We start from the raw sequence: 20,661 nt of genomic DNA, 5'->3' as shown, positions 1-20,661 counted from the left end.
GCTGACAGGTTTTCGAGACTGTCATTCGAGGACTCTCCGCCCCTCAGCATGGCCCCGCCCTTCAGTAGGGCGCCTCCTCTTGGTGGCCCCGCCTTCCACGCCGCCGCTAACAGGCTTAAGGGGCTGCCACTCGAGAAGCCTCCTCCTCGCCCCCTCCTCCCCGGCATGGCCTCGCCCCTCACCGTGGCTGGGATCTCGCGGGAAGAGCCGCGGGCACGGCAGCGGCTCCGCTCCCCGGTAGCGCGCCGAGCGGGCGGGCTCTCCTCACACGAGCGCTTCCTCGCCGAGAGGCTGGAGCTGCGGCAACGCAGGCCTGGGCCGCCGTGTCTCCGCCGCCCGCTTCAGTTTTCCTCAGGGCTCTGGGGGTCGCTCGTCCGCCAATGCGCCTCAGGTGAGGGAGCTCGGCGTGTCGTGGCTGAGGAGGCGACCCAGAGCGGCCACGGCAAGCGGGCTCGCGACGGGGGCGGCTCCCGGGATGTGAGGCGCTTTGAGTGCGGGTATCTTGGTGAGGCGGCGGGGGCCGGGGTCCCGGGGCTCGTTTGGCTTGGGGGTGGGGGTGGGTGGCTGCCCAGACCGTCCCGGGTCTCTGGGGTCGCAAGAGCGCTTCCTGTGTCCTGAGAGCCCGTGTGCTGGCATAACGCGGTTCTGGGACTTGGAGATGGTTTCTGGCGATCCCGTGCAGTTGGGGGGCTCAGGATACAGTTTAGCCTTGTCCGGAGGGCACAGGGAGCCCTATGAGCGGGGAGGGGTCCCCTTTGCATTCTTGAGGTAAAGCAGGAGGATGTCAGGGTTCCAAAGACCTGGGTTTGTTTAAGGTCGCCTTGGGGTGATAAGACCATGCCCGGGTCCCTCCCGGGCAGAAACGAACTGGGTGGGTGTGGGTGGGGGCGAGAAGCGTGCACGGGGAAATCAGCATTTGTATTGGGGTTTCTGTTTCGCCCAGAGGGGGGCGGTAACTGTGCGTGATGGTCCCCATTCTTTTTAGGGCGACTAGGAGAATGATCTTGCCGTGTGGGCGCGGCTCAGCGATCTCTGAGTCTCCAGGGGTGCCAGACCCGGTTTCAGGAGCCACCCCATGGCACTGCTTGTAGCTTTCGGTATCTAACGGTTTCGATCTGGTCTCTTTCTCTCTAGATGAGATTTAACTCAATGCTTAGTTGGACGATTGATCGGGGCAGTTGCCTAGTTGGAGACACAGTGGGTTTGTTCTGCAGTTTTCTTTTCTTTGCCCAGGATACCTTTGGGGACGCGCTGGTGTCGCCCAAGCTGTGATCTTTTTAGGAGCGATACCGAAGTTGAGGATTTAGCTCCTGAGAGTAGGGGCGGCTGTACGATTTGGGCTTTCTGTTCTAGGTAGTATTTAATGGTCCTGCATGGTTTTAAATCTGTCCTGAATTTGTCTGGGTGTTAGGTAGTGCCAGGAAGCATCCTTTTTAAAGCATTTGTGGAAGAGGGGGGAACTTTAAAAAAAAGTATCACACATATATATATGGTCTCAAGTCCAGATTTCTGCAAAAGCGTCATTGGCAACCTGTTAAGGGTGTCCTATAGAGCTCTTTTGGAGAATCCTAGTGCATCAGTTTTACCGTGCTTTGAATCTTAGAGAGTTCTTGAAGACTCTGCCAGACTTAGGTGGAACTTAAAATGACTTATAGGTATCTGACTGTGACTGGTTTAAAAATGTGTGTCAGAATGTCTGCATTTGCCCGAGAATTCTCCTGGTTAAGCATTCTAATGTCACCTTAGTGTAAGGAAACATTGCTGAAGTGCTTATAAACAGAAAATATGATATAAGCAGGCAAATTGAAGTATCTTTGCTTTGCCAGTCCTTTTCTTGTCAGTTTTTTTAAAAAGACAGTTTCTTCTGTCTTTTTAATCAGAACGATTGGGAACAAGTTATTAAAAGTTTGAATTTCGCAATCATAAAAACAAAGGAATGTACTGTAGTGATAATTGGGCTTTGGGGCTGGGTAGTAGATTGGCTTTCATTTTCTGACACCAAAATATGGGATTTTTTTTTTTTTACCAGTTTTGATCAAAACTCAGGTAGATTTTCATTTTCAAAATGTTTTTTTGAGAGAAAGACAAATGACAAAGTAGCCAAATTTAAGAAGCTCCAATTAATTTTCTTCCTTCCGTCCTTCTTTCTTTCCTTCCTTCTTTCCTTTTTTAATGAAATAAACATAGATTAACCCATCAGCAAAGACAGGATCATCTATTAGGTGCCATGATGCTGTGATTACAGTAATGCATCCTATGTGGAGAAGGAAGCAACAGATAAATAAAACCATAACATTTCGATACTGATGAAGAAAACAGTATCCTTGGGAATCAGCATTTTTTTCCTTAAATAATCCCCAAGTAATAATTGACATCTATTGAGCTAACCAGAAGCCCAGTTCTATACCTTCAAAAATTATTTATGATCAGTACAGTTTGAACATTAAGTAAATGTTGCCTCTTTGAAAATGTTTTTGTGATGTAAGCATGAAGAAAGCCTGTGGAAACACAAATGGCACTTACCATGTTTGCAGGTGTACTTAGGAGGGGGAATGGATGGTAGAGAGCTGTCTGATTTTAAACTTTAATAGTCCTTGAAATCATTTCAGTGAGATGTGTTGATCACATGAACATTAGATAAATCCAAAAATGAAAACATTTTGTACACTACAAACTTGTAAACTATGCAGTATTTATAGGCTTTTGTCAGTGTTGCCCATTTGCCTGTTTGTACTAATGAAAAACAAAGCTATTTCTGTTACCTAAAAATTATGAGAGGTAGATGGACAAGTGAGAGCAGAAGACAAAAACATGTATAGCTAAATGTTAAAATATTTCAAGATACTAGGTATTTGATTATACATAAAGTATGTGCGTGCGTGTGCGCGTGTGTGCACATGTGCTCTTGTGCTGACCAGAAAGATTTTTTTATTCTTTGATCAAACATAGGCACATTTAATGGTTGTGTTTTTCTTGTGAGTCATATGAACCATAAAAGTAGTTTTATAGTTTCATTATTACAATGCTGAAAATGAGAGTACCAAAGTGGGTTTTGGATTATTCAAAATTCTAGAACCACAATGTTATATACTAAAGCAGTTTCTAGAAAGGGAATTGTGAGGCATGCATTCTAATATCACTACTGCTAATAGTATGACCGTTGATAATTCCTGGTCTCTCAGGGCCTTGGTTCCCTGTGTAAATAATGGATGCAAGAAAAGCCTGGTCAACACTTCGTACACACTCAGTTCCAGGGATTGTACTGTGTCAGCTTTTGTGTTGCAGAGTCTAGAATGTGACACATAGAAAAGCAAGGAGAACAAGTGGCTCGTTCTATATATAGGATATAACTTGTTCTATATAATATATATTATATATATATACTTCCATATATATGACTTCAGAGACTTCTTCATAGAAAGTATTTAATTCCAGAATACACATTCATGAAGGTAAATGCTTTTCTTTGGATAACTTAGTTTCACATAATACAAAGGTCTTATTTTTAGCATTTTTTTTTTTTTTTTTTTTTTGGTATCTGATCCCTTACTATGTGACAAAATACCCATACAGTAATGTTCGGCTCTTATTTAATTTTGGGGTAGAATGAGTGAGCTGTTGCCCTAGGCTTGCCCCTGAATTCCATCCTTACACTGCTTTCAGCATAATGTAGATCTGTTTGTTGCGCCTTACTTAATACCCATTGTTCTTCAGCTCCAGGATTTAGTCCTAACTGTCATTACAAGGCCTTTCATCATCCCTTTGACTCATCTGCATTTTCTCCACCGTAAACCTCAAGCTCCAGTTGCACTAATGAGAGCTGCTTACTGAAAGAACCATCCTGTTTCCTTGACTCAGCCTGCAGTTAGATTCTTTCCACTGCTTAGCATGCCTTCTCTGGCTGGCTGCCGTAAAGACTACTGATTTTTCATTCTACTTCACACTGTGCATTTTAGATCTATCCTCTCTGGCCTTTCTTCCCCCTCCCTGGGTTATTAGCTTAGGTATTCTTGTTCATTCCTTTGTAAGTTTATTTTTTTGCTGTAATTGTATCTTTTTCTAGATTCAAGTAGTTTTTTTTTCCATCCCTCTTTTTCGTTTACACATATGTGGCTCTCTACTTACATGTTTGAAATCTAGAAACCAAATGTTCAAGATTACTTAACCACACATGTCAGACTTGTCCTACTCTCCTAAACTCAGCTTCTTCTAGATTATCTTTACATGCCTTACCCACACACTGATACTAGAACTGTAGTTCTTAGCCTCAAATTAAGTGAGACTTCCAGTACAATAGGAGTTAAGACTGTACAGAAAAATGTACAGGAAAGTCCTGTGGAATTTGAGGCAACTACTCTTCCTTAGCTCTTGGATTGCTGGGTGGGATGCCAACTTTCCAGTCCTGGACATGGGTGATTGATAGGTGCTGTACCTTGACTGCTTCTTACATGGAAAACAGTGTTTGCTAATGTGTGTGTGTGTGTGTGTGTGTGTGTGTGTGTGTGTGTGTGTGTGTGTGTGAACATTGGCTTCATAGTTGCTTTCAGTTGATTGCCTTTCATTTTTCAAAGCAAATTCTGACATTAACATGCTCTCAGTCATTACCTCCCAAGAAGTAGACAGTGAGTATGTGTAGAGGTCTGATTTATACTATGTTCTATGCTTTTTCATAGTACTGCACTGCTTTCTGAATTAGGTTGCTTATTCAATGTTTTAAATTACTAATAGGTATTTTACTCATTTTATAAATGGAAGAAGTAAGTTATAAAGTTTGTCTATTTGGTACTTGTCCTCTCCCCCCACAAATTCTCAAAAGGAGAATTTGTGATCACTTTGACTTTAAAGACTAGCCATAAAGCTTTAGTATATGAGGATATTATATATACAGTAGTGGCTGAATAGCTTCCTCAGAATCACAGAGCCTATTCATAATATATTTTATGCCAATCTAGTTGTGAGCACTGATGTGAATCTATTATTTGAGCTGGGAATGATGGCAAATACCCATGAGCCTTCACTAAGAAGGCTGAGGCAGAAGGATTTTGAATTTGAAGTCATCTGGGCTAAATAGTGAGACTTGGTCTCAAAAAACAAAACCCTCTTATTTTAAAGGAATACTAGATGCCTGATTTTTCCCTCCCAAGAAAAGTGATGCTGAGGATCTTAAAGTCTTAGGAAATGACTCAGAAAATCCTGAGCTTGGATCATGTCATGCGGGACCTCCTTAGTGCCTTTACTTCTTTATTTATCTACTTCCCTAATCTTGTTTTATTTTTCCCCCTTTTTTTCCTTAAAAAACAAAAGGCTTCACAGATTACTGAGTTATTAGTATCGGGGTATCAATAATCTCTTATGGGCTTTGATATGTGCCAACTCTGTCAACTAAAAAGGCTACAAACGACATAAAACCTAATCACTTTCCTGAAGGGACATAGTGTGTGGGTATGTGTTTGAATAATATCATCTTCCAGACCAGTATTTAACTTTCCTAACTCTACAGCCCTTTAACACAGTTCCTCATGTTGTGGTGATCCCCAACCATAAATTTATTTTTGTTGCTACTTCAGAACTGTAATTTTGCTACTGTTATGAGTTGTAATGTAAAGATCTGATATGTAGGATATCTGATATGTGACCTCAACCACAGATTGAGAACTGGTCTTCTGGTTCTTAGCCCAGGAATGATTTTTAGTGGTTAGCTTAATGAATTTTTTATGCATGTAACCACCAATCTGGTAAATTTACAGAATATCTATATGATTTCATAAAACTTCTTCATTCCCTGTTCTAGTTAGTACTTTCCAAAGGTAATCTGCCTATGTCGTCACCATTAATCTAGATTGTGTTTGCTGTCTGCTCTTGAATTTCATTTAAGAAAAAGGCAAGCCTTTTTTAAATGGTTTTCTTTATTCAACTTAGTGTCTGTAAGATTCATTCTTTTTGTTTGTTTGATTTGTTTGCTTGTTTGGTTTTTCAAGACATGGTTTCTCTGTGTAACCCTGCTTGTCCTGGAACTCACTTTGTAGACTAGACTAACCTCAAGTTTTTGTGTGACCCAGCTTAATTAATTTTTCTTTAAGTTAGCAGTAGTTTATTTTTTGTCTATATATTATTTCATTACATGTGGACATATGTACCTATTCTGCCTTTGGATATTTGGGCTGTTGACAGTTCTTAGCTCTTAAAAACACAGCTATGAATAACAGTTTTGTACATGGTGTTTTAGTGGACATGTAGATTCATTTCTTGGCTAGAATCAGTAGTTACTTTCATTTCAATATATTTAACACATAAGCACACATAGAGTATACATAAAAGATTCTGAGCTGCAAAGGCTTTATATAGATTTCTAGACTGACAATGAGGTATTTGTAGCGGGTCACCCCTCTGCATGATCTCCAGAGTCCAGATGGTACTCTACCTAGAAGAAGGCTTGTCTCGGGGCTGGGGATTTAGCTCAGTGGTAGAGCGCTTACCTAGGAAGCGCAAGGCCCTGGGTTCGGTCCCCAGCTCCGAAAAAAAGAACCAAAAAAAAAAAAAAAAAAAAAAAAGAAGGCTTGTCTCTTCAGGCCTTTGTCTTTTGCTTTCATTTCAGTCCTTCCCCCTGATTTAAAGGGTATATATTCCCATTGGAGCTTCTGGAAAGATGCCAATCTCTATGTTGCCAGAATTGAGTATTAGTTTTTTTTAAGTTGTAATTTGATAAAAAAAGATTTTACTTTGTATTTTTTATTATAATGAAATTGAGCATGATAAACTGATTTTTAAAAGAACAATTACATGTTAAAATATTTATAAAAAAGATTTTAAAAAATTTCCTCAAGTACTGTTTTAGGGGATATTTTAAACTGGGAAGCTCATTGTGTGGTACCCAACTCATATGAGTTGTCTGGCCTCCAACTTATAGATCTGTCTGACCCTGCCGAGATGAAATTGTGTACCACCACCATTCCTGGCCCATTTTCCCCTTAAATGGAAAATTTTTTTGAATGGTTATTGCAAAAAATTATAAAATTTCGAAGACCTAAGTTTTAAATGCAGTCATTGTTACTTCAAGTTATTGTGTGTACTTCTACAGATAGTAGATGTTCATGTGTATACATCCATTTCCCATCATGCTCAGGGAGTAGTTATCAGTGTCTATGAGTAGTCTTGTATACAAAGTGGTATAGTGCCCATTTTCAGTATTCTTTAGGTTGCTTATATTAGCTCCTCCTACAATGTAAAAGCTATATAAATATGTGTCAGACTCTATTTTTAGGAAGTAATGATTAGAAAAAAATCCATACATGTTCAGTGTAGGATTTTCTCCTCTAATATTTCCAATCCTGGGTTGGTTGAAACCAGTGAAATATAGAAGACTAACTATGTATGTAATGTATGTGTGTGCAAATGTGTACAAATAAATGTGTATTATATAATGTATGTGTCCATGTATGTGTCCATGCATATGTGTAAAGGCTGAACATACATATACATATATATATATATATCAGAATAGGAGATAAATTTTAGAGAACATTCATTTAAAATACTATCTGCTTTAGATGTGGTATAGTATATCATATTGTGTACTCAAAATTAAGAAAGGTCTAAAAATGATTAGTATCTGGCTAGTGGCCCAGAAGGAAGAAAAGCAGAATCTGGCAGCATTTGGCAGTAATTTTCTATAAGACAGTGGCCATAGCTCTTTTTATTATTAGATCAATTCTTTGACAGTGGCACTTCTGTTTCTAGTACTGATTCCGGACCTATGTTCTTTGAAGGGAAGCTGTGGGTCCATGTTCCGCCCACTGCTGGGATATAGGACAGTTTTTTTTTTTAAATTAGAGAGTTGATACCTAAAAGAAATTAAAGTACAAAAGTATTTGGTAGTATTCAGAAGAACATTTAGGGGGAAAACTATATTAGACATTTTAGTCCTTCTTTGCTTGCAGTTAAAGAGTTTTAGCAGAATTTTCATGATATTCTTGGTTAACAGTGAGAGATTGAGATAGAAAAATTGCAAATAAAAGTCATCATTTTTCTAAACTCATTTGCCTAATTAAAAAGCTAATCAGCCTTAGTATTAACATTTTAAATATACATTCTAAAGATTTTCATGTTAATAATATAGAAGTAATTTATATCATACATCAAAGATCTTTTAAGCTTGACTTAAATGTGATTGCTGAATAAGTGGTTTGTGCAGTAAGAGTCAGATGGGGAATGGAGAGATGGCTTAGTAATTAAGAGTACTTGCAAAGGGCCATGTTCAGTTTTCACGACCCATGTCAGGTAGTTTAAAACTAACTCCAGCTTCAGAAAATCTGACACCTTTTCATGAACACTTAGACACACACGCATATACTCTCATACAGAAGTAGACACACACACACATATACACAGAAATAAATAATAAATAACATAAATAATAAAATATAACTTTAAAAAAGTCATACAGAAATTGTATATTTTATACAAAAAATTGTGTTGTAATGGTTTAGGGAGAAGATACTTGCTTTGTTAATAAGTTTTTTAAAAAAGTCTTCTATTTCTAAAATTTGGAGATAACTATTTACTGAAAACTCTGGTTTTGTAACTCTGGATCTGTAGGGATAATATCAGATATCTTGTTCAAGATTATAAAGTAAAAGGACCACTTAAAGAATTTATGCCTAATAGAGAGATATAATATTTAGAGAGTTTTACAGAAAGAATTTGTTAGAGATAGAAAATGCTTCCTTTTTTTCTTAATGTTCAATTATATTTATTTATTTATTTTTGATCATTTTTTTCTTTTTTGAGACAGGATTTCTCTGTGTAGCCCTGGCTGTCCTGGATCTCTATAGACCATGCTGGCCTGGAACTCAGAGATCTGCCTATCTCTGCCTCCCAAGTGCACATTAAAGGTGTGTTCTATTTTGAAATTGTATATATTTTTGTAAAATCGAATAGTGTAGAGAACTACTTTTACCATATATCCATCTTGGCATCCCCTAATGTTAGCACCTTACATAATTGTCCATTTATCAAAACCAAAAGATGCAGGCTGAGTTTTGAAAAAGGAATTCAACAACTTTTGGTGGGAACACCTGTTATATATGAAGGATTTTAGCTCTGGAGTGTGTATATTGTTGGAAAACAGGGTCTTTCCGGTGTTGTGACTCAGAGTTTTTTTCCCAGGAAACTTCTTTTAAAGTCCTTTTTGGAATTGCAGTATATATCACAAATAAAAGCTATGTTCACATAACCTTATTGTTTTGTTCGTTTGGTTGATTGGTTGGTTGGTTGGTTGGTTGGTTGGTTGGTTGGTTGGTTGATATCCCGAGGCTGGTGGTCTTGGGTTTCTCCATGTAGCCTTGACTGTCCTGGAACTTACTCTGTAGACCAAGCTGACCTCAAACTCAGAGTTCTACCTGCATTTGTTTCCCAAGTGCTGGTACTAAAAATGTGCACCACCACCTTCAGTTCAACTTTATTGTTAAGTAACATAATTTTAACTTCTAAGGTCAGCCAGTGACTTTGAGGGTAGACCCTTAAGTTGCCTCTATTATCACAGAACCCTGTTGCTTATTATTCCCAACACTTTAATAGTGTCTAATTGATAGCAATGCTATATGTTGTATTAGTGAGTACATCAGTGACTGACTGAAGCCATATGGATACACCCAAGATCTAAGATAGAAGAATTGGATGATGATTACAGTTTCTCCATATCTGCATTAATTTTATTTCTCAGTTTTGTCTCAATTTTACAATGTTTGCCAAAACTAGAAAGTTGTTTTAGTTGTTTTGGTTGTTGTCTTAGTGTTTCTATTGCTAAGATGAAATACCTCAACCAAGAAGCAAGTTGGGGATGAGACTGTTGATTCAGCTTACACCTCCACATTGCTGTTCATCACAAAGGAAGTCAGGACAGGAACTCAAGCAGGGCGGGAACCTAGAAGCAGGAACTGATGCAGAGGCCTTGGAGGAGTGCTGCTGACTGACTTGCCTCACATGGCTTACTCAGCTTGCTTTCTTCTAGAATCTAAGACTACCAGCCTAGGGATGACACCACCCACAGTGGGCTAGGCCCTTCCCTTTCACTAATTGAAAATGCCTTTCAGCTTGATCTCATGGAGGCATTTCCTCATGACTCTTTGATGACTCTAGCTTGTATCAGGTTGACACACAAAACCATCCAGCAATTACAGTTAACTTCTGAGATTTATCTGAAAACAATTGATAAGAATGTTAGTTTCATCAGGCAGTGGTGGTACATGTCTTGAATTCCAGCACTTGAGAGGCAGAGGAAGATGAATCTCTTGAGTCTAGCCTGGTCTACAAAGTGAGTTCTAGGTGGTCAAGGCTACACAAAGAAACCCTGTCCCCAAAAACCAAAAAATAATAGTTAGTTTCCGAGGCTGGAGAGATGTCTCAGCAGTTAAAAGTACTAGCTGCTCTTTTCCGAGGTTCTGAATTTAATTTTCAGTACCCACATTGTGTCTTACAACCATCTATAACTGTAGCCTCATGTAATTCTCATGGAATCGAATGCCTCTTTCTGGTGTGCAGATGTATATGCAGACAAAATACCCATGTACATTAAAATACATAAGCAAAAAAAAATACTAGATTCTAAGAATCAGGGCATTTCTTGTCAAATTGAACTATAACAATGAAAGCAAAGTGGAAAATGTTTCAAAGCAGAATTAGAAGCAGTAATTTACTTTTTTTTTTTTTTGGTTCTTTTTTTTCGGAGCTGGGGACCGAACCCAGGGCCTTGCGCTTCCTAGGTAAGCGCTCTACCACTGAGCTAAATCCCCAGCCCCAGTAATTTACTTTTGCTTATGTTGCATATGATGAATATAAATGATGTCAATCAAACGAAGTACCACTGTTTATATTGGGAGTCCACCTGCTTTTTTTAATAGCTTCACTGAGGTATAGTTGACATTCAATAAATTGCACATATTTAAAACGTACAGTCTAATAAATTTTTGGAAACCTTTGTATTCAGGATTGCAAATAAACTTACCGCCTCCAGAAATGTCTAAATGTAATCTTTAAATGTCATGCCTCTTCATATACCCATATTCCACCACCTTAGACCATTGGCCTGCCTTCTGTCACTAGGTTGTTTTGCATTTTCTGGAGTTTTATATTTATGTAATCAATCAGATACTATGTGATGTGGAGAGGAGAGGTCTAGCTTATTTCACTTGACATAATAACTTTTAGATTATTTTCTGTTGTCTGTCTCAGTGATTTATTTCTTCTGTTATTGATGTTTGTCTCACTGGTGCACTGTCTGGCACTTTGTAATCCAGGCTGGGCTCACAATCTCCTTATAGCAGCTCAAGTGCTGGAATTACAGGGATATGTCTTAGGGTTTCTTTTGCTGTAATAAAACACCAAAGCAACTTGGGGAAGAAGTGGTTGATTTCATCCTACAGTTTGTAAATCTATCTTGAAGAAAAGTCAGGCAGGAACTCAGGCATGGTAGGAGCTAATACAGAGGCCATGGAGAAATGCTGATTGCTGGCTTGCTCAGCCTGCTTTCTGTATAGCACTCAAGACTATCAGCCCAGGAGTGACATTGCCCACAGTCAACTGGGCCTTCCCATATCAATCGTCAATTTAGAAAATGCACCACAGATTTGTTCAAAGGCTACTTTTAGCATTTTCCCAATTGAGGTTCCCTCTTCTAAAATTATTCTAGCTTTTGTCAACTTGACATAAAACTAAACCAGCACAGGGTAGTCATCATGCTTGCCAATTTATTATTTTTAAATTGTTTAGTACTAGAGCTTCATGACACATTTGAATATACACCAACATTTGTGTACCATTCATTTGTTGACTTTGGAATTCTTTAAAATTTTATTTATAAATGTAGGAACTATAAACAGTAGTGTATTAATCTAATTTAAAGTTTTCTTTTTTTAAGATAAATACTTAGGAATAGTAATGGCTGTGTTCCAAGGTACATTAATGTTTTAACTTTGTGGAGGAGTAGCATTATTATAAAAGACTGATTTTCCTAATACTGCAGAGAGCTTATAAATTAATGAGTAAAGAAAAAGCCAACAGCCAACAGAAAAATGGCAGAATGGCAGAAACCATAAACATGCACTTCATGTCAAAAGAAATACAAATGATGTTAAGCCTAGAAAAAATTTCTTTGGAAGCTAAAGATATTTTAGGGAAACATTCTCTCATGTTCTCGTTCATGTTCTCTCTGTCTCTGTCTCTGTCTCTCTCTCTCTCTCTCTTTCTTTCTCTCCCCCCCTTCTCATCCCTCCCTCTCTCCTTCTCTTCCTCCCTCCCTCTCTCACCCATACATTTGTGTTTGTGTCTCACTGTCTGTCTATGAACAGGTTAGAGAACAGCTTGTAGACACTAGCTGTCTCCTCTTACCTTATGGATTCCAGGGGTTGAAATCAGGGGTCATTAGGCTTGGTGGCAAGCACCTTTATCCACTATGCCATATTACCAGCTGAAAGCTAAAAAATTTTGAGGTGCTATTTCTTGTTTAGACCACAAGATAAGAATGCTTGGGTTTGTACATTTTTTTCACTTGAATTGTAATCTGTATTATCAAGTTTTAAAAAACTACTTTGTGATTCAGTTTCCTTGCCAATGAAATTGAAGCATTAATACTTCCTTGAAGGAATGTAATGAGAATTAGATGTATACAGGAAGCTCTCACAGCAATCCTTGACACACATATGTCTTCTTTGAAAGAAATTATTCTGAACCAGGCATGGTGGTACATGTCTGTAATCCCAGCATCAGGCAACTAACACAGAATTGTGATTCGGAGGTTATTCTTGGCTACAGAATGAGATCTGGTCCCAAAGAGCATAGTTAGTTACTGTTATCAAAGTCCAGATTTAAACAAGGGCATTTTTACATACCAGTTTAAGCAGTAATGGCAAGGGTATATACAACCCCTCCTCTGTGCTATAGGCAGGAATGGAAGCATGTGCAATTTCTTTGCAAGTTGAGTTGACTTACTAAAATGATAAATGTTCATGCTTTTTAATTCGCTCATTTAAAAAGATTTCTTTTGTTCATTATAGCATTAATTATATTATCAAAAGCTATTAATGACTTTTAATATGATCTGGTTAAAAATAATGGCACAGCTACACAATGAGGTGTCATATAGCCATATAAAGGAAGATGAGGAGCATTAATGCCTGGGATCATCCTCAAACATCTTTTTATTTTTGAGATAGTATGCCCCCATGTACCCCCGACTGGTTTGGAACTCACTGTGTAGACCAAACTGACCTTGAGCTGTGATGACTTTGACCTCCTGATGTACCACTATGCCTGGCTCTAATCTTCAAACATCTTACTGAGTGGGGAGGGGGGGGAAAGCTGCATAAATGTTTAGGACATGGGGTTGGGGATTTAGCTCAGTGGTAGAGCGCTTGCCTAGGAAGCACAAGGCCCTGGGTTCGGTCCCCAGCTCCGAAAAAAAGAACCAAAAAAAAAAAAAAAAGTTTAGGACATGCCAGTATAATTATAAGAAAATTAATTGTATATGTGAGTGTACGTAAACATGTACACAGTAAAATCCATTTATTACTCAATGTGCATTGACGACTTAAAGAATATGAGTAAAAAAGGAGACTAATTCTAGAGGGACTGAAGAAAAGGACTGGAAGATTAAAAGTCTGGGATGCTGCACTGGCTTGTGTTTATATTTAAACTGCTACAGTGGCTCTGGGTTTCTGTTTAAATCTTGCCCTTTTTTGAAGCATTTACAGATCCTTAGAAAGTTGATACCTTGATACAGAGAAGTCCCACTTATCCTTTCTTCTGGTGGTGTACTGACCAGTTTTCTGTATCAACTTGACACAAACTGGAGTTATCACAGAAAAGGAGCCTCAGTTGTGGAAATGCCTTCATGAGACTCAGCTGTAAGGCATTTTCTCAACTAGTGATCAAGGGGGGAGGACCCAGCCCATTGTGGGTGGTGTTGTCCCTGGGCTGGTGGTCTTGGGTTCTGTAAGAAAGCAAGCTGAGCAAGCCAATAAGAAACATCCCCCCATGGCCTCTGCATCAGCTCCTGCTTGCTGACCTGCTTGAGTTCCAGTTCTAACTTCCTTTGGAGATGAACAACTTGGAAGTGTAAGCTGAATAAACCCTTTCCTCCCCAACTTGTTTCTTGGTCATGATGTTTGTACAGTAATAGAAACCCTGACTAAGACAGATGATAATATTTTATATCATTCTAGTACAGTATGAAAACTATGATACATGATGCAGTGTACATACTTTTCTCACATTACATCAGTGTTTAAATATATTCACTGTGTGTTTATATGTTATTCACCTTCAAGACCAAATTTTATCATACCAGTTTTACAATTGTTAACATAGTCAACATACACAAGTGTCCTCTCACCCCCAAAAGAGTATCTCTGGGTCAGCCTTTAATAGTCATATTTGTCATCCTAACCTCAAGTCTTAAAAAACATATACTCTTTTTAAAATTATTATTATTATTTTAAGTATATAGGTGTTTTGCCTGAAGGTATGTCTGTGCACCATGTGCATGCCTGATACCTATAGAGGCCAGAAAAGGACACTGGATCCCCTGAAATTAGAGTTGTAGATGGTTGTAAACTGCCATGTAGGTGCTGGGAATCATAACTAGATCTGCTGGAAAAAGAGCTATAAGTTGATAAGATTGACAGAATTTGTTAACAGTCAAAAAGAAGGGCCCAGAGAATGAGGAAAAGCAAGAAGTTAAGTATAATATGGAATTCTTGATAGGAATAGCTGAAGGATAGAGTTTGGTAGGTAAAATTAAAAATTTTGGAGAAGAAAAGTTTTGGACAACGTAATTTTGGAATACCTACTAGGTGTCTTATTGAAAAAAAGAAAACTGCAGATTCCTGTATCTTGAAACAAAAGAGATGGACTAGAGATTTAAGTTTGGGAATTAAAAGAAATTAGATCAAATGGCTTCACAAAAAAAGGGTAGAGAGCTGAGGTCCCAAGCCTGAGATCTTAGGCACTGCAGAGTTTAAAAGTTGGGTGGTAAGAAGCCAGAAAAGTAAACTGAGGAGGATCTGGTTGAAGAGAAAAAGCTAGCAGGATAGAGTCCTGGAAACCAGATAGAGAAAAAAGTATTCCAAAGAGGGAGGACAAAACCTCGTTGAATGCTGTTGACAGTTAAAGAGGAGGACTAGTAATTATCATTTTGGCAATGTGGAGTTAGACTTCTAATAAGAACTACTCTGATGATGTGGCACTGGTTAGTGGGAGATCTGATTGGAATGGATCAAGAGAAAGGGGGGGAGAAGTTAGAAATAAGCAGAAAGCACCCTGATAAATTATGTTGAAGAAATGGTAGTAGAGAGAATGAGATGTTTGGAAAAGATTTGGTTGTGAGATGGAAAACTGACATTTTTTTTTTGTGGGGGCCTAGTAAGGGAAATTTTGATAAGAGGTAGGAATAGGTGGTGAATGAAAATGGAGTACGTGACTAGAAGACTGGGCTATCTCTGACTCAACAGCTGATGCAGTAATGAAAGAGTTGAGAGTATTTGGGCACAGATGTACTTAGATGTGTCTGTGAGCTTATAGAAGTTTATATTGCTTCTTTATTTCTTACTAAAGTGGGAAGTACATTTTAAAGAGTGAGCACATGAAAGAGGAAGGAATGGGAGATTAAGGAACAAAGAGTATAAAGTAGTTGTGTAGGAGAGGGACAGTAAATAAAAAGATATACTTATTAAGCATCATTACAGAGTCATTGGGGATTTCTGGTCCTGAGTTTAAAAAGAAAATAGTTACTAACAAAGACTCTCTCTAGCAACATTGAACTGTGTAAGTACCTACATGGAATAGGCAGAGAATTGGGTTGGTACCGGTTTTAGCCAAGATTGATAAAGTATAAAGGAGGAAAACTTGTTGAGGTTTTGTGCAAGACAGGGAAGTAACAAATGGTTGAATAAGAATTTAAACTCAGATAAGATGGGGATTGAGAAGACAACAAAAGAGAAGGAGAGAAGTAGTGGCAGTAGACTAAGCAGGTGTGGTGGCACAAACCTACAGGGAGGATGTGGTAGAACTGAAAATTTGAGTTCATTTTGAACTACATAGTGTGTCAGTAAACCAAGATGAGTAAGTAAGCAAAGGGAGTGAACTGATAAAGCATGGTGCTTGTGTGTGTGTGTGTGCGTGCGCCTGTGTGTGTGTTTACATTCATTAAAAAAATATATATGTATATTGAATGTATATATAGTTACATTCATTAAAATTAACACATTTTAAGCTTTGACCATGGCATAAGTGGCTAAAATAACATTGGAATTAAAATGAACTCAGATTAAGCTTTGAGTGTGGGTATTAGTGGATAAATAACATTAGAATAGGATCATGGGAAGAGAGACTGTTAAGGAATACCAAAGCAAAGATTTGGGGAGGAAACAAGGGTAATGGTAGAATGAGCAAGCAGCTGTAGCCTTGAAGAAATAAGTGGAGCATCTGAGAGGTAATTGGAACAACAATAGTCTTGTGCCAGTAGAATCCAAGTTGAATGTTTTCAGGGAGGAGGGGACAAAAATGTGTTCAATGGACACAAGATACTTGTTCTACCTCTGTAGTAAGAGGAGCTGGGAGAGTAAACATAGCACAGAAGAAAGCAATAATAAGGGAGAATCAAGTAACAGACAAATGTCATATATGGATGGAGGCATAGACAATAGGAAGAGTTGAAGTTGATAGCAAAACTAATGCAACTTGGAATTGAAGGCTTTTTCCTTCCTGTTTGATGTCTTTTAGAATTATATACAATTTAGAAGCATTCTTTGTGTTTGACCCATCTAGACTTTTATCCTAAAAAAAATGAATGCAAGCTGGTGTAGCACATTCCTTTAGTCCTAGCACTCAGGAAGCAGAGGCAGGTGGATCTTTTGTGAGTTCGAGGCCAGCCTGGTTTGCACAGTGAATTCCTGGACAGAGCTACATAGTGAGACTTCTATATCAAAACAAAACAATGCCATCCCCAAGACATTAGCAGAGGGTTAATCTTGCCATCCCAGCTTAGCAGAGTATAATTTAATTTTCCCAGGACTGATTGTGAACATTAATAAGGATTTTTGTTGTAGCTGCCCAGTTATTTCCTCCATTCAATTGTAGCTTTGGGCATTCAGCGTAGAATAATGACAGGTCTCCCTCACAAGCTTGTCTCCTTTCAAGTCTGTTAGGAATGTCTAAATCAGAGAACAGTAACAGTTGTAAACAATAAGCAGAGAGCCGTTCCGTTTCTTTTCCAGAGTTTGTTCTATAATTTAATCCCTGTCTTTATTAATAGAATTTTTATTTTCTTTACATTTGAGAGAACATTTTGCTTCACAGATGCCCTTTATATATGTCAGCTAATATTTGTTCCAGGTATGACTGTTTAAACATTAAATGTAAAAGATACCCAATTCAGGTAGCCTTACACAATAAGGAAACTAACCAGTTGTGCACAGCTGGAAGTAGAGGCAAGGTATGCCTCCAGGTTAGTCAGTGAATGCATTAATGCAGACTCAGAAGATTCAGATTTTTTCTGTTGTTCCAGTCCACTTTGCATAGGAAAGAACCTTATGTTCTAAAGCAATGGTTTTCAACCTTCTGAATGTTGCAACCGTTTAATACAGTTCCTCATGTAGAGGTGACCCCCAACTAGAAAGTTACTTTGTTGCTACTTTATAACTGCAATTTTGCTACTGTTGTGAATTTTTAATATAAATATCTGATATGCAACCCTAGAGGAGTTACAACATACAGGTTGAGAACTACTGTTCTAAAAGATGAAACAGGCTGATTTCCTCAAAAAAAAAAAAAAAAAAAAAAAAAAGGATAGACATAATCAGAAACCACCAGAAAATCTTGTATCCTACTGATCTGATTCTCTTTCATCTCAGAATCAATTTATGGCGGTGAGATAGGCCCATTATTGAGCCAAAGTCAGTTCTCCAAATTGCTGTCACTCAGTTGTCGAGTAAATATTCCTGGTAACATATCTATTACAGTTTCTGCCTTGGTTGTGTTCTAGTGTCTTGAAGCTTTTTAATGTTTCTATAATGAGCCAAAATATGTTTGCATCTGTTTTCTTGCTTTAGTTGCCATGGTCATGGGTTTCTATCATGTAAAACAATACAACACTTATCAAACATTCCTTTCTGAACAGAGAATGCTGACACAATGAGAAGGTAAGAGATAGATTGCAAATTTGAACACATAGCTTCTTGTAACCAACATCCTTAACCCTTCACCACCAGGTAGTTGACTTAGCTACCATTTCAATGGAAGCTTTAGTGATTTGATTTCTATCTCTTTTTCCATCTTTGTTAAAAGTTACCAGCACTGAGCCAAAATAAAAAGCAAGCTGTGTTATGATTGAGGTTCTAATTCTAGCTCCTCTGCCTTCCAGTAATATGTGATCATAGGCAAACCACTTCATCTCCTGGACCTCCTTTCCCCATCCTTCATGAGATGGAGAATGCTAAATCTTACCAAGTGTTCTTATTGAATTAAATAAGCTGATATGAAATATAGAGTAAAATATAGAGTAATGTGTAGTTAAAAATTGTTTTTTATACTAACAAAAGAATGAAAGTTGTTATAAAGAAACCTTAATAACCTGAGTGATAATTGTTTCTAAAAAACAATTATTCTTTGTTTCTGAATGTCTAAGATACACTATAATACTAAAGAGATAATAAAAACAGAATGTGAACTGCCTTCAAATTCATAAAGGCAGATGTATCATAGATTAGCTACTTGAATACTTGATTTTAATTAGTGTGTATACTAGGGTTGGGGATTTAGCTCAGTGGTAGAGCGCTTGCCTAGGAAGCGCAAGGCCCTGGGTTCGGAGCTGGGGACCGAAAAAAAAGAAAAAAAAATTAGTGTGTATACTAAACATTTAAGAAAATTTTTACTTTAAAATAATTGCCCTAGCCAAGCATGGTGGTGCACACCTTTAATCCTAGCACTTGAGAGGCAGAGGCAGGTGGATATCTGAATTCAACTACAGAATGAGTTCCAGGACAGCAAGGGCCACACAGAAACCCTGTCTCAAAAGACAAAAAACAAACCAACTCACTCTCTCTCTCTCTCTCTCTCTCTCTCTCTCCCTCCCCTCTCTCTCTCTCTCTCTCTCTCTCTCTCTCTCTCTGTGTGTGTGTGTGTATTTTCATTCTCCTGACATTTTTAAAAGATTTAAAAAAAAATTTTTTTTAATTTCCTTTCCAGTGGAGGGAAGGGGATACCAACACACCCAAAAACTTTTCTACCCAAAATTTGTCCTGCATACAAGATGTGCAGGGATAAAGATGTTTGAGGGGACAGCCATCCAATGGCTGACCCAACTTGAGACCCATCCCATGGTAGAGCCTACTATAAATGTCCTGTGAGAGGCCTCATCCAGCAGCTGATGGAAACAGATGCAGAGACCCATAGCCAAACATTAGGCAGAGTTCTGGGAGTCTTGTGGAAGAGTGGGAGGAAGGATTGAGGGAGCTGGAGGGGTCAAGGACATCACAAGAAAATCTACAGAGTCAAATAACCTGGGCCCATGGGAGCTCACAGAGGTTGAACCACCAATCAAAGAGCATGCAGAGGCTGGACCTAAACCCCCTACACATATGTAACAGATATGTAGCATGATCTTCATGTGGGTCTTCTAACGAGTTGAGCAGGAGCTGACTCTGACTCTGTTGCCTTTCCTTTGGATCCCTTTCCCCTAGCTAGACTGGACTGCCTCGTCTGCTCTCAGTGGGAGATGATATGCCTAGTCCTGCTGCATCTTGGTGTGTCAGGGTGGCTTGGTACCCATTAGGGGTGGCTTCTCTTCTCAGAGGAGAAGGGAAAGAGGGAAGTGGGGGAGAGCGGTATGAGGGTGGGTCTGGGAGGGGGCTGCAATTGGGATGTAAAGTGAATAAATAAATAAATTCAGGAAAAATTGATAAAATTTAAAGCTTTAAAAAAGTCAACAGTGGAATAGATTGTGAGCTGCATTGCTTTGTGTGTCTTAGATGGCTACCTTTATTTATCTCAGCAATTGACTGTTGTCTGTTATGTGCTGTGTTCTTTTCTTTCTCAGAGCTTTGTTAATTTGAGGGAATCACACTGAAAAACAGCAATTTTTTTGTTAGTACTAAAAAGATAACACATTTTGCTTCTGAAACTCTGAAATGTAAAGCATTGTGTTTGAAGGTGGAAATAAGATAACATGAAGAAAATGGACTTTAAAAATTACTTAATTTATTCATGTCTTAGGTTAATGTTCATGTTGATTCTAAATATATTAATTGTAGAATATCAAATACAGTTTTAGTATCTTAACTGCTATTAGGGAACCAAGGCACATATGCTTCTTGAATTGACAGTATTGACCTTTTGTTTTTACTAGTCAGTGTTACCTGGCAAAATAAATTCCAAAATTTCAAAAAGACCAATTTTCAGTTTATGCTTTTCTTTTGCATAGGAGGTTCTGTATTAATATATAGGTATTGATGAAAGAGAGGAGCTAACGTGTTGGCTTTGCCACCATTTACAAGCATACAAAGAATTTAACATTTATATAATTTAATTTTCCCTTCAACCTGATAAGAGGTTTTAGTATTCCCATTTTGTGAAAGAAAATATTGAAATTTAGAAATTAAGTAAACATGAAAT

At 38.3% G+C, this 20,661-nt stretch overlaps 1 protein-coding gene across 6 annotated transcripts in view; it reads left to right on the top strand.

Annotated features, from left to right (window-relative positions):
• Positions 1-220: 220 nt before the first annotated feature.
• Glce (glucuronic acid epimerase) overlaps positions 221-20,661 on the top strand; it is a 65,911-nt gene continuing 45,470 nt past the window's right edge. For 3 of the 6 annotated variants that reach the window (XM_087562785.1, XM_087562783.1, XM_087562781.1), the window contains exon 1: positions 267-505. The gene's annotated coding sequence lies outside the window, so the exon portion shown is untranslated. 6 annotated transcript variants of the gene reach the window in all.

The sequence above is a fragment of the Rattus norvegicus genome, chromosome 8 (assembly GCF_021556685.1).
Source record: "Rattus norvegicus strain SHRSP/BbbUtx chromosome 8, alternate assembly SHRSP_T2T, whole genome shotgun sequence".
NCBI classification, from domain to species: domain Eukaryota; kingdom Metazoa; phylum Chordata; class Mammalia; order Rodentia; family Muridae; genus Rattus; species Rattus norvegicus.
Note: the sequence above shows the minus strand (reverse complement) of the source record. Positions and strands in the feature narration are given on the sequence as shown.